The sequence below is a fragment of the Rhipicephalus microplus genome, chromosome 6 (assembly GCF_043290135.1).
Source record: "Rhipicephalus microplus isolate Deutch F79 chromosome 6, USDA_Rmic, whole genome shotgun sequence".
NCBI lineage: Eukaryota > Metazoa > Arthropoda > Arachnida > Ixodida > Ixodidae > Rhipicephalus > Rhipicephalus microplus.
The window spans coordinates 85,599,550-85,613,104 of NC_134705.1; the positions used below are offsets into that span (position 1 = coordinate 85,599,550).

The window sequence follows — 13,555 nt, forward strand, 5'->3', positions numbered from 1 at the left end:
TAACGGTGATGCAGGTCACGGTTTGCGGTAACAAACGGACATGTTCAGCAGAGCACATACGGGCTTGCGGTCGACTGGGCGGATCAATCGGACACGGTAGGTCAAGTTGCACAGTACCGGCTGAACAGTCGATGAGAGCGGAATGAGTGGACAAAAAGTCAAGACCGAGGATCACATCATTGGTGCAGTGAGAAAGAACAGTGAAGAGAACTGAAGTTTGACGGCCGGCAATAGTAACGCGTGCAGTACAGACGCCAATAACAGCAGCCGTACTACCATCAGCAACGCGAACGCTGCGTGAAGGGGCTGGAGTAAGTACTTTCTTTAAGCGGTCTCGAATGTGCAGGCTCATCACAGAAATATGGGCGCCAGTGTCTACTAAGGCTTTAACAGATAAACCGTCCACTTCAACGTCGATCAAGTTCTGATTGGTCGGGAGCGTCAACAGAGGAATTGGAGAGCAAGTCGTATCAGCAGCGTCACCTCCAGGAGCTGCAGCCGTTAGTTTTCCGAAGAAAACCGCCGGGCAGAGGACGGGGACGGGGAACGAGGTGGTGGTGGAGATCGGGAAAATCTACGTCGAGGTGAAGGTGAGCGACTGTACTGGGCAGTGGTCGTAGTGGTCGGGTCGTAATTAGCTGAGCCCTCACGCCGTGGTGGTTCCTGGTCATAGAGGTGGGCCGGTGAATGGGGGTTGGAGAAGTTTGGGTTTGCCCGATACGGTGAGGTCCACGTGCTTCGGCAATGACGGGAAATGTGTCCCACTCGTTCACATCGGAAGCAAATCGGCCTGTCATCAGGCGTTCTCCACGCATTTGGGTCACGATTACGTGGAGCAGGGCGGCGATACTGCTGTGGGTGGCTCGGGGTAGACGAACTGACAGCGCCGGGACGGTGCACAGAACAGACTGTGTGAACACCCGCGTTGGCTAGTTCCTGGCGAACAACGGTCTGTATTAGCGATATGGTCGGCTGAGGATCACTCGGTGCCAGTGCTCTCAAGGGGGCGGTTGAGATGGCTTCGATTTCACGGCGTACAATTCTCGTGATGTCACTGGAGTGTGAATTGGGCAGGGTCGGTACATGGAGATCCGCACATGTTGACGTCGCAGCAGTGTTGGGAAGGCGCGTAAAGTGGTAAGCAATGCGACGGCTTTTAGCCTCTTGAAACTGTTGGCACTCCAAGATAACATCTTGCACGGTGGAACAGCCTTTGCACACAATGAGGTTAAATGCATCGTCTGCGATGCCCTTGAGCACGTGCGCTACCTTGTCGGCTTCAGCCATGGTTCGGTCAACTTTACGGCAAAGGGTCAGCACATCTTGAATATACGCCAGGTAGGACTCCGTGGACGTCTGAACACGTGTGCCAAGTTCTTTCCTAGCGGCCTGCTTGCAGCCGGCAGATTGACCAAACAACTCGCGTAATTTGGTCTTGCATACGTCCCAGCTTGTGATACCGTCCACATTGTTATTAAACCACGCCTTGGCCGTTCCTTGTAAATAAAAGATGATGTTTGCCAGCATTAAGGTTGGGTCCCACCTGTGATTTGTGCTGAAGAGTTCGTAGAGTTTAAGCCACTCATCCACGTCCTCGCCGTCCGTTCCCGAAAAGTTGCCGGGATCGCGGGGTGGAGCGGCCACGAGATAAACAGGAGAGGTCGGCGCCATTGATGCAGTGGGCGTAGCAGTTGAGGAAGCGTCGCTGCCGGTGGACATGTTGGGAGCAGAGACTAGGCGTCCGCTGCGTAACTCCGTCGTGCGTTGTAACCCAGCACCTTCCACCAAAATGTTGCGTGAAGGCACAAGGGAAACTAGGCGTTTTAAAATATATTTACACAGCGCCAACGCGCAAGCCAAGATGGCGAACAAGAGAGAGCGCGCGCACACACAAGTCACCTCGTCTTCCTCAGCGCCTATCTCACTGTTTAAGTGGGGCATTGTCTCGTAACAATATCTCCGGTTACTTAAGAAGCTTGCAGTGAGCGAGACCATTGCAGCTTCTCGGGAAGTGTACTGCGCACACGTGGCCATAAAGTGACTGTCACTCGCTGGGCCACGTGCTGACAAAGTCACCCTCCCAAAGACATCGCAAAAATAAGAGGTGATACTACACGACACACGCCCCTTTCACTTTTTCTCCCCTGCTATTTCCTATTTTCACCTTCTCTATACACAGTTCACGATACACCACCTTCTTCCTTTCTGGTTGAAGGAACAAAAAATGAGAACAAGTTTTTCCTTTTCGGTCAGAAATGTTCCTAACATTTTTGAAAACCTCTGTTCTTATCAGCTTAATATCTGATACGGATCCTATTTGGATCCAAGATATTAAACTTATTTTTGTGATGCGGCGGAGTGCTTGAAGCTTGCTTCACCTCCGCCACGGGTTGGCCCGGTATTGCACTACCTCCGGGATCGGCCCACTCACCCCCTGCGGGGTGAGTTCGACAATAAATTCAATGATAGAAGGAGTGTTCGGATTTACCCATGATACCGGGGTAAACGGCGTGGGTGCGTCGAGTGTCCGAGACGGTGGCGGCACGCCGCCCCGGCTGACGCGGTATTCGCGGGCAGGGAGTGCGCTAGCTGTGTTTGCACTTACGATTGCTCTGGGAAAATAAATGTTTCCGTGTGTATTTCATATATGGAGGGTCTCTTTTATTTTGTTATGTTCACACGTACATACTCAAGTTTCTTATTTTTTTTAACATTCCTACTCATATCAATAAAACTATTGAGGAAATTATCATTACTGTTTCGGAGGAAAGCTAGAAGTGTGTATACGATGTGTATGCATGTGCGATGTGTATGTATGTATGTGTGTAGAAGTGTGTATGTATGTGCCAAGCTATTTCCGCTTTTCGAATTCACCCGTTTCGCAACGAAAAATAAAAAAGCCTCTAGAAAATGGGGTTTGGTTGGTGTTTCTGTTTACAGTTGCAGTGGCAAGCGAAGGCATTTTTATTTCACATCTTCACGCGGCGTCTGAACCTGAAGACGCGTGCTCTCGCCACGTCTACGCATCTACACTATTCCCCATCACAAATTAAAATCGCAAAGAACGCCACACGACCCACTCCGCACACACCTGCTGTACGGTGGAGCGGCAAAGCCCCGATGTGCTTTTCCTATGTCCACTGACCTTTGGGGTTTGACGTCCCAAAACCACCATATGATTATGGGAAAATTTCGACCACCTGGGGTTCTTTCACGTGCACCCTAATCTGAGCACAGGGAAATGCAGCCGCCGCGGCCGGGATTCGATCCCACCACCTGCGGGTCAGCAGCCGAGTACCTTACGGCCATCAGACCACCACGGCGGGCATCGCCTTGTTGATCAAACACTTCATTTCTGAACACCATCTCATACCAGCTCATCCACCGTTGGCTCTCGTTAATTACAACGAACATCCTCGCACGCTCACCTCAATGGAATTGCCAGTTGCTGGAAGTTCCAAGAAAATTGCGCACTAGACGTACGGACGCACCACGCACGTACCTGAAGCGACGTGGACCCCAGGACGCGTGAGATCACGCCCCGGGCGCGCTTTGCCTCCGTACCCACTCGTCACTCCTCACAGCTTCACTAAGCCGAGTATGTAGAAGTCGAAGAAGCAGAACAACAAACCAGCCAATCCCCCACAGTGGGTGTGAGCCACAAGTGAAGGTCAACAAAAACAAGCAACACCAGCGAGCGCAGTGACGAAGCTATCGTAATGGGGCGAAATAATCCACGAATATGGCTGCACGTTGACGCACGGTCGCATTTGTGCAACCACCCGTGTCTCCCGAAGACCGTCTGTCGCGAGTCTTCGACGAAAAGCGCAGGCGAGTACTTCTCCACTGATTTCCGCGACCACTTGACGACCGCCTTCGGCCGCCTCATGTCCGTCCGGCACGATCGACGGAGCGCCGCACCAGCGCCTCGTACACGCCACCATAGCACTCCTACCCCTCGGAATCAGCAAAACTTTGACTCGGACGTTTTCGACCACGACAGACAGAACCTGCCGGCCCGTTGAACGCTTGAACGACATCGCAGCGGCAAGTCGCACACTCACGTTCCGTCACCCTCTGCCACATGATCCTTCATTCACCGGCTTCACAACCCACGCGGTAGACGTTTCGCACGCATTCCCGGGTCTGCCTTTCACGGCAGGACCTTCGTCGACCTCGGTGCGGTGTTCCGCCACGTCGGAACTTGCAAGGCATATGTTGAGCGTGCTGAAGCAGCCAAAGGCACCACCTTTTTGCCGATGATTGTGGGCGTCGTTGCAGAGGCGTTGCTTGGGCAGCCGGCGTAGAAGCCATGTTGGATGGGTGACGTATTCACATTTTGCGCAGTCATTTTTTTTTTTTTTTTTTCCTTCCAGACTTTGGTGCTCGAGTTGGACATGTACACTATGCATCAGTTTTTAAAACAAGTGCTGTAGCATCCCTCGCGACATGGCTGATAATGTTCGCCGGCAAGCATTTGGTGTGACGTCATGGGCGCATAGAGAGTACGCATGCAAGCAAGCACGCGTGGCTTCGACCTCTGGGAAAAAGAAGGTTTCAGTTTTAACATGTTTGTAAGCGAAACTAGAAACTTCAAGCGGACTGGGGATAAAAGCAATGCCGTGAAGCCAGCGCTGCCGCTGTCGGTGCACAATGCTGGTTGTGCATGGGTGGACGTCGGAATTGCTTTGCTACTGTTTGCCCGGCTTTTGGCCAGAACTAAGTACGAGGTGTGAAAGAATGGATTTTAATTACGTGCTAATGAATTGCATCGCTTCTCGGCCTTTTGGCTAAGATCAAAGTTACAGCGACATCTCCTCCGACGGTTCCAGCGCGTTTCCGTCGAAGCCATCGTCGTCGGCTGCCTGGGGTCGTGGGATCCGGCTAACGATCGTGTCACGCGCAGACTGTGTTCAAAGAACTATCTGCGGACAATGAAACGCTTGTGCGTCAGTGACACGATCGCGGCTTCCACGGACATTTACCGCCGCCACATCGGTGTACAGTGACATTGTATAGCCAAAGTTTTTAGAGTTGCGATTATTTTTTCCATATTTTTAGACTTATACACCTTTACAGTTTTACCGTTTTTAACTTATGTGTACTAACAGTTTTTAACCCTTTTGTTACCGGATTTTAACTTTTACACTTATACTAAGTTTTCTCGTTGAGTTTTTTCCTAACCATTATGATGTTTTTGTACGTGAAAATTGAATAAAAAGTCTGTTCTTATCAGCTTAATATCTGATACGGATCCTATTTGGATCCAAGATATTAAACTTATTTTTGTGATGCGGCGGAGTGCTTGAAGCTTGCTTCACCTCCGCCACGGGTTGGCCCGGTATTGCACTACCTCCGGGATCGGCCCACTCACCCCTTGCGGGGTGAGTTCGACAATAAATTCAATGATAGAAGGAGTGTTCGGATTTACCCATGATACCGGGGTAAACGGCGTGGGTGCGTCGAGTGTCCGAGACGGTGGCGGCACGCCGCCCCGGCTGACGCGGTATTCGCGGGCAGGGAGTGCGCTAGCTGTGTTTGCACTTACGATTGCTCTGGGAAAATAAATGTTTCCGTGTGTATTTCATATATGGAGGGTCTCTTTTATTTTGTTATGTTCACACGTACATACTCAAGTTTCTTATTTTTTTTAACATTCCTACTCATATCAATAAAACTATTGAGGAAATTATCATTACTGTTTCGGAGGAAAGCTAGAAGTGTGTATACGATGTGTATGCATGTGCGATGTGTATGTATGTATGTGTGTAGAAGTGTGTATGTATGTGCCAAGCTATTTCCGCTTTTCGAATTCACCCGTTTCGCAACGAAAAATAAAAAAGCCTCTAGAAAATGGGGTTTGGTTGGTGTTTCTGTTTACAGTTGCAGTGGCAAGCGAAGGCATTTTTATTTCACATCTTCACGCGGCGTCTGAACCTGAAGACGCGTGCTCTCGCCACGTCTACGCATCTACACTATTCCCCATCACAAATTAAAATCGCAAAGAACGCCACACGACCCACTCCGCACACACCTGCTGTACGGTGGAGCGGCAAAGCCCCGATGTGCTTTTCCTATGTCCACTGACCTTTGGGGTTTGACGTCCCAAAACCACCATATGATTATGGGAAAATTTCGACCACCTGGGGTTCTTTCACGTGCACCCTAATCTGAGCACAGGGAAATGCAGCCGCCGCGGCCGGGATTCGATCCCACCACCTGCGGGTCAGCAGCCGAGTACCTTACGGCCATCAGACCACCACGGCGGGCATCGCCTTGTTGATCAAACACTTCATTTCTGAACACCATCTCATACCAGCTCATCCACCGTTGGCTCTCGTTAATTACAACGAACATCCTCGCACGCTCACCTCAATGGAATTGCCAGTTGCTGGAAGTTCCAAGAAAATTGCGCACTAGACGTACGGACGCACCACGCACGTACCTGAAGCGACGTGGACCCCAGGACGCGTGAGATCACGCCCCGGGCGCGCTTTGCCTCCGTACCCACTCGTCACTCCTCACAGCTTCACTAAGCCGAGTATGTAGAAGTCGAAGAAGCAGAACAACAAACCAGCCAATCCCCCACAGTGGGTGTGAGCCACAAGTGAAGGTCAACAAAAACAAGCAACACCAGCGAGCGCAGTGACGAAGCTATCGTAATGGGGCGAAATAATCCACGAATATGGCTGCACGTTGACGCACGGTCGCATTTGTGCAACCACCCGTGTCTCCCGAAGACCGTCTGTCGCGAGTCTTCGACGAAAAGCGCAGGCGAGTACTTCTCCACTGATTTCCGCGACCACTTGACGACCGCCTTCGGCCGCCTCATGTCCGTCCGGCACGATCGACGGAGCGCCGCACCAGCGCCTCGTACACGCCACCATAGCACTCCTACCCCTCGGAATCAGCAAAACTTTGACTCGGACGTTTTCGACCACGACAGACAGAACCTGCCGGCCCGTTGAACGCTTGAACGACATCGCAGCGGCAAGTCGCACACTCACGTTCCGTCACCCTCTGCCACATGATCCTTCATTCACCGGCTTCACAACCCACGCGGTAGACGTTTCGCACGCATTCCCGGGTCTGCCTTTCACGGCAGGACCTTCGTCGACCTCGGTGCGGTGTTCCGCCACGTCGGAACTTGCAAGGCATATGTTGAGCGTGCTGAAGCAGCCAAAGGCACCACCTTTTTGCCGATGATTGTGGGCGTCGTTGCAGAGGCGTTGCTTGGGCAGCCGGCGTAGAAGCCATGTTGGATGGGTGACGTATTCACATTTTGCGCAGTCATTTTTTTTTTTTTTTTTTCCTTCCAGACTTTGGTGCTCGAGTTGGACATGTACACTATGCATCAGTTTTTAAAACAAGTGCTGTAGCATCCCTCGCGACATGGCTGATAATGTTCGCCGGCAAGCATTTGGTGTGACGTCATGGGCGCATAGAGAGTACGCATGCAAGCAAGCACGCGTGGCTTCGACCTCTGGGAAAAAGAAGGTTTCAGTTTTAACATGTTTGTAAGCGAAACTAGAAACTTCAAGCGGACTGGGGATAAAAGCAATGCCGTGAAGCCAGCGCTGCCGCTGTCGGTGCACAATGCTGGTTGTGCATGGGTGGACGTCGGAATTGCTTTGCTACTGTTTGCCCGGCTTTTGGCCAGAACTAAGTACGAGGTGTGAAAGAATGGATTTTAATTACGTGCTAATGAATTGCATCGCTTCTCGGCCTTTTGGCTAAGATCAAAGTGTCGAGTTAGCTGTCTCTACGAGTCCTCGCGCGAGTCCCGGGGTCACGTCACGTCGGCGTCGGCCCCCGGGCCCTCTCGGAGTCGAGTTCCAAAGCCAGTGCAAGCCCTTCGCCGCCGCCGCCTCGTGCACGCGGCTGCCACCCTTGGGTTTCGGGCCTCCCCGCCCGGAGACCCCCTACATGCCAGGTCAAGCCAGGCCCCCGGTCCGCCCCTGCTGCCCCGGAGCTCCTAGCTGCGACCCCTGCCACCACCAGACCTTAAGCGGCCCCCGCCTCGGCTGAGCCGCCGCATACCAGTGTGCAGCTCGTCTGCACGTCACGAGTCGTCCCAGAGCCTCGCCCCCCCCGGCAGCTTGCGGGATCCGCCTACCAGCATGGCCATGCCATTTGAGCTCCCGGTAAGGGAGAATTGTTTTATGTTCTCGGCGCCCGAGGGCGACGTTTCTGTTGACGATTTGATTGACGCGGTCGAAAGAACCGCCGGTGACGACAGTGTGTTTGTGCTCCAGCACATGGGGGGAGCAAAATTCCTAGTGTGCACGCGGAACGCCAGTCAGGCGACGAGGCTAATGGTGGCAGAGGGGTTCGAAGTTAACAGCGTGAAGGTGCCGGTAGAGGCAGTCGGGCCGCCGGTGACGTACGTGAACGTCTACCGTTATCCGGCTTTCCTGCCCGACGAGGTCCTCAGTAACGCTTTAGCCCAGTTTGGCAAGGTTAAGAGCATCTCCTTTGCCACCTTACCCTCTCGCCAGACTAAGTTGAACGGGGTCAGGTTAGTTAAGATAGAAATGAGCCGCCCCGTTCCTAACTTTTTGACAATCGCTGGGCACAGAGTAATGTGCGAATACCGGGGGATGCGGCGCGTGTGCGCGCGCTGTGGCGAGTCTGGGCATATGGCAACCGCGTGTACCACCGCCTATTGTAAACGATGTAGCTCTTTCGGCCACGAGACGGAGGGTTGTAGTGCAGAATGTAAGCGCTGCGGTGGTCAGCACGGTACCGCGGAGTGCTTCCGCAGGCGCTCTTACGCGTCGGCAGCCCGCGGTTTCCCTTCCTTGCCTGACCGCGCTACAGCCCCTTCCCAGTTACGCAGCCCCGCTTCACCAAGGGCAGTTGGCTCCTCCTCGCGCCTGCAGGTGCTCTCGCCCAAGTCGTCATCCCCCACGACTACGAAGGGCCCCCTTTCTGAGGAGCGCGATACGAGCTCTGACCAGGTCACAGACAGCGGCGGAACTACCACCTTGACCGCAACGGTGGAGGAGACGCGGATGAAGGCTTCTACCGCGCCCGCCTCATCCTCCGACACGGAATCGAGCGATTTTGAAACCGTGTCGACTCCATCGTCACCCCTCGCGTCACCCGCACACCCGCTGGGCGAGGTTGTTTGCCAAAGTTTGCCTGTTGCACCGGAAGCGTCGCCCGATGCCCCTGTGCTGGATGCGGCAAGTTCCCCCGACCCGAAAGCACCCGCGAACGCGCTGGCCCCAGTGACCCCCGAGGACCTGAAACCCCAAGCCCAAGACCCCGCCCGGGACGAGGTACCCATAGTAAGCCGCGGGTTTTACATGCTTCCCGGCGATCGAGACGGCGACAGGACCACCCTTCTCCCTCCCTCCGTTCCCTCAGCGCTACGCCCAAATACGACGGCGGACCAATCGGCACCCGGCCGCGAGCAGCGAACCCGCTCGCGCTCCCGAAGGCGGAAAGACGACGTTGAGACCGCCCGCCACAGGACTCCTAGCAAGGAGCCAAGGCAGCGCCGACCCGGGCCTGAAGGGCGGAGCAGCGACAGCGATGCTCCCCCGCACGCAAAAGCGAAGAAGCTCGACACAAACAGCGCCGGCAAAGGGGAGCTCCCCCCCAAACCTGCTGGCCCCCAACATTGAGTATGCGCCCGATCTCTGCCCTCGCCGGCTGCGTAGCTTCCCTCTCCTCACCCGCTCTCTCGCAGCCTCCTCCTTTCTTTCGGCGCCGTATGTTTCCCCCTCTCCGTAGCGCCGGCGCGCGCTGCTTCCTCCTTTCCCCCTCCGCACTCCGTCTGTCGTTACGTCACGCTAGCCGATGACGCCACTGCGATTTGCAACTTGGAACGTTCGCGGGTTTCGCAACCGAGTCAAGCAAAGCGCTGTGGTGTCGTTCGCCAAGAACCAGGGCATCGACCTTCTGTTCGTGCAGGAAGCCAACTTTAGGACCCCTCTCGACGTGACCCTTTTCCGTCGTAACTGTCAGGTCGAAGGGTTTTTTTCCCTGACGAATGCCAAGGCGTGTGGCGTCGGCGTGATTTTCGTCTCGGGCCGTTACCGGGAAAAGGCGCATTGCGTGTTCGGAGCAGACGGACGAACCCTCCTACTCGACTTATTTATCGACGGGAGGAAGTTTCGATTCACTAACGTCTACGCACCCGTCACGCGTTCGGACACCAATCGGTTCTTCCGGGACCTGCACGCTTACCTTCTCGAGCCCCTTCCCCACGTGGTCCTCGGCGACTTTAACTGCGTCGTCGACACCACGAGGGATGTAAGAGGCCCGGGGCGCGGTGGCTCATCCTACCACGCCAAGGAGCTCACCAAGATTCTACGACACCTCATGCTCACGGACGCCTGGGTCCACCACCACGGTGATGACTTTGTACCAACCCGCACGTCAAGACACACAGAGAGCCGGCTAGACCGCATTTATGTCCCAGACATGCTGCTTCCCCTTGTCATCTCGTGCGAGGTCCTCGCTCTGCCGAACACCCTGGTGAAGTCATCGGACCACGCCCCAGTGGTAGTAACCGTGAAAGCGAAGCCGGGTGCCCGGCGGCGCGACGCAGCCTGGCGCCTCGACCCCGTGATCTTGCAAGACGATGAGTGCGTCGCGCGCATTAGGTCTCGGCTGGAAAGTTCGCTCCTGGCTTCCCCCTGCGCATCCCCGGCCGATTGGGACGACCTGAAGGCGACGTGGCGGGAACTCCTGCAGCAGGAGGGTAGCGCACGGAAGAAGCGTTTAACAGCAAGACTGAATGAGATCCTACGCAGAATCCGGATCATCCAAAGTGCTGACGCTCTCACGACTTGCACTCGCGACTACTTGGACTCACTCATGGTCCAACACGACAGGCTGCTCAGTGCGACCGCCAAGGGAACCCGAGCGGCGCGAGCCGTCCCGGGCGATCCGTCGGACGCGGACTTGCGCGAGGTCAGTGGGAACGGGTCGCTGCGCATCTCGGAAGTGTTGCGCCCCGACGGCACACTTACTTCAGACCCGGTAGAGATCGAGGCCACATTTCGCGACCACTTCAAGGTGGCCTTTAGCGAACCCGACCCGAGCGAAGTGCAGCCCGACCCCGCCCTCGACAAGGCCTTATTCAAGAACCTCCGACGCCTCGAAGTCGACGAATGCGAGACCCTATGCGCTCCCGCTTCACTCGACGAACTCCGCCAGGCAATCAGGTCAATGTCGCCCAACTCGGCGCCAGGCATCGATGGCCTGACAGCGGGGTTCTACATGACCTTTTTTGACGTCCTTGGCGCCCCCCTTCTGCATATCGTCAACCTGGTACTGGGGGAGCGTGCAAAGCCGGCCTCCTTCGGTGCGGGACGGATCGTCCTGATCCTTAAAGACGGTGCGCCCCCGAACGACCCGTCATCTTGGCGCCCGATCACCCTACTTAATGTAGATTATAAGATCGTGGCGGCCATAGTAAACAACAGAACGAAGGTTTTCCTGCCGGACTTGATCGCTCCGCACCAGTCCTGCGCTGTCCCTGGCCGCTCTATGTACACCAACCTAACGTTGACCAGGGATGTGTTCGAGTATGCCTCCCACAAGCGAGTCGCTGGGGCCTTCCTCTCCCTGGACCAGGCTAAGGCCTTTGACAGGGTGAGGCACTCCTACCTGCTTGGAACGCTGGCCGAGTTTGGTTTCCCGGAAGAGTTCGTCGCGGTCATCGCGCTCCTTTACCAGGACCTGCAGTGCTGCGTAGCTGTGAACGGTGCCACGACCGACTCTTTCCCGTACACAAGAGGTATCAGGCAGGGGTGCCCGTTAGGCCCGACCCTTTTCGTCCTTTCCATCGAGCCACTCATAACATCTGTGGCCAGCGACGAACGCATCAGGGGCCTGCCACTAACGGGCCTGGAGGAGTTGAAGATCCTGGCCTTCGCGGACGACCTCTCACTCTTTCTAAGAGATGCACGCAGTCTCGTTCGCTTCCGCCAGGTATTCAGCACCTATGCCGCCGCATCGGGAGCAAGGCTAAACGAAGCCAAGAGTAAGGCCTTGCTCTTTGGCCCTTTTCCGGCTGAGGCTATTGGGACGATCGAGGCTGTCTCTGCTGTGAAAGTCCTGGGAGTGCTATTCACCTGCGAGGGTGTGGCGGCATCCACCTGGCGTAGAGTGATAGACAGGGCCCACCTACTTATTGAACGCGCCAAGCTCTCCGACCTTACCCTGCGTGACAAAGCCGTAGCGGTGAAGACCAGCATCTGCGCCCTCGCCTCCCACGTTAGCCGAGTGACCACCATGCCCACCAGAATTGCGAACCACCTCAACCAGCTCATAACAGCTTTTATGTGGGATGGCAACCCCCCGCCAGTCAAGCGCCACCTTCTGCAGCTCGCACCGAGCGAGGGAGGACTTGGCCTCCCCCATGTCCAGACCACGAGCAAGATCCTCGCCTTGAAGACCGCCCGTGCGCTAGCGCAGAAGAGCGACTATGCGGGCAGGGGTTTACTCCTCTACTGGAGCAGCGCGGGCAACGACTGGCTTGAAGCGGGTGGCCACTCCGGACCCTTTGCCGAGTCGCCCTCCCCCTTTTATAGGGTGGCGGCAGCGACTATGCGTATGCTCGCAAAGGAGGTCCCTGGATGCGAGATCGAGTCCGACCCGCCTGCCAGACTGGTCGAGACACTCACGGCCCACCAGCTCGACGAAGACGACAAGCGACGTGCCAGGCGAGCGATGCGAGAAATCGCCACGTTCAGTCGAGACACCCCCCGCGAGGTCCAAGACTTCCTTTGGAAACGGGCGTGGAACGTCCTCCCCACGAGGCAAAGGTTACACCATTTCGGTATCGTTCCCGACGCCCGCTGCCCGAACTGCCGAGAGACAGAAACACAAGACCACGCGCTCCTAAACTGCCCTGCTGCGAGACCCGTATGGCGCATGATTGCGCAGTGCTTCGGCATCCGCCCTCCGCCAAACCACAGACGCAACAAGGGCACCTTCGCGCGAGTGGTCTTCGCCCTCACTCTCTTTGTGATATGGCAGCGCCGTTCGCTAGCAGAAGCGAGGAGGAAGCCCGTTAGAGCCGCGTACCCCACAGTGAGCCGAATCAAGCGATTGGTGTGGGCGCACCTCTCGGAGGAGTTGGAGGCTAGTGGCGAGGAATCCTTCCTCCGGCGCTGGCACACCAGATTTTTCTTCCTGCGCAATGGTAAATTAGTGTCCCCCCTAATCCCCTATTAACTACCCCCCCAACTCTGTAACCAAGCGGGGCCACCCCCCCCCCCCCCCTTATAGCACAAGCACAGACACGTAGCCCTTCCCTCGGTCGTAGTTACACTGATATTAAGGCGTGCTCCATGCACGAGGTTTCTTCTGGCCCCCCCCTGTTAACCGCCCCCCCCCCCCCCCGTAGTGTTTATGTTTGTTTGCGGGAGTGCCGCTTATCTTTGTATAAAGTTTCCTTTCGGCATGTAAATACGTAATAGATCATGTGCTTTCATTTCACTGTATCCATTGTTTATGTAAATAGGTTTTTGTATATTATATGATTTACTGTACAATACAGCTGTGTTCTTCTTGTGCCCAAATTGGGTCAAGT

The 13,555-nt window shown here is 55.3% G+C and overlaps 1 protein-coding gene, 1 non-coding gene and 1 pseudogene across 4 annotated transcripts in view; all 3 read left to right on the forward strand.

The window, feature by feature from the left end:
• Positions 1–13,555, forward strand: part of LOC119168652 (uncharacterized) — a 293,472-nt gene that overhangs the window by 139,180 nt on the left and 140,737 nt on the right. The window lies entirely within an intron of this gene.
• On the forward strand, positions 2,254–2,432 carry LOC142766377 (U2 spliceosomal RNA; annotated as a pseudogene).
• LOC142766329 (U2 spliceosomal RNA) lies at positions 5,192–5,375 on the forward strand. The gene has a single exon (XR_012884500.1). It is a non-coding gene; the product is annotated as a U2 spliceosomal RNA (small nuclear RNA).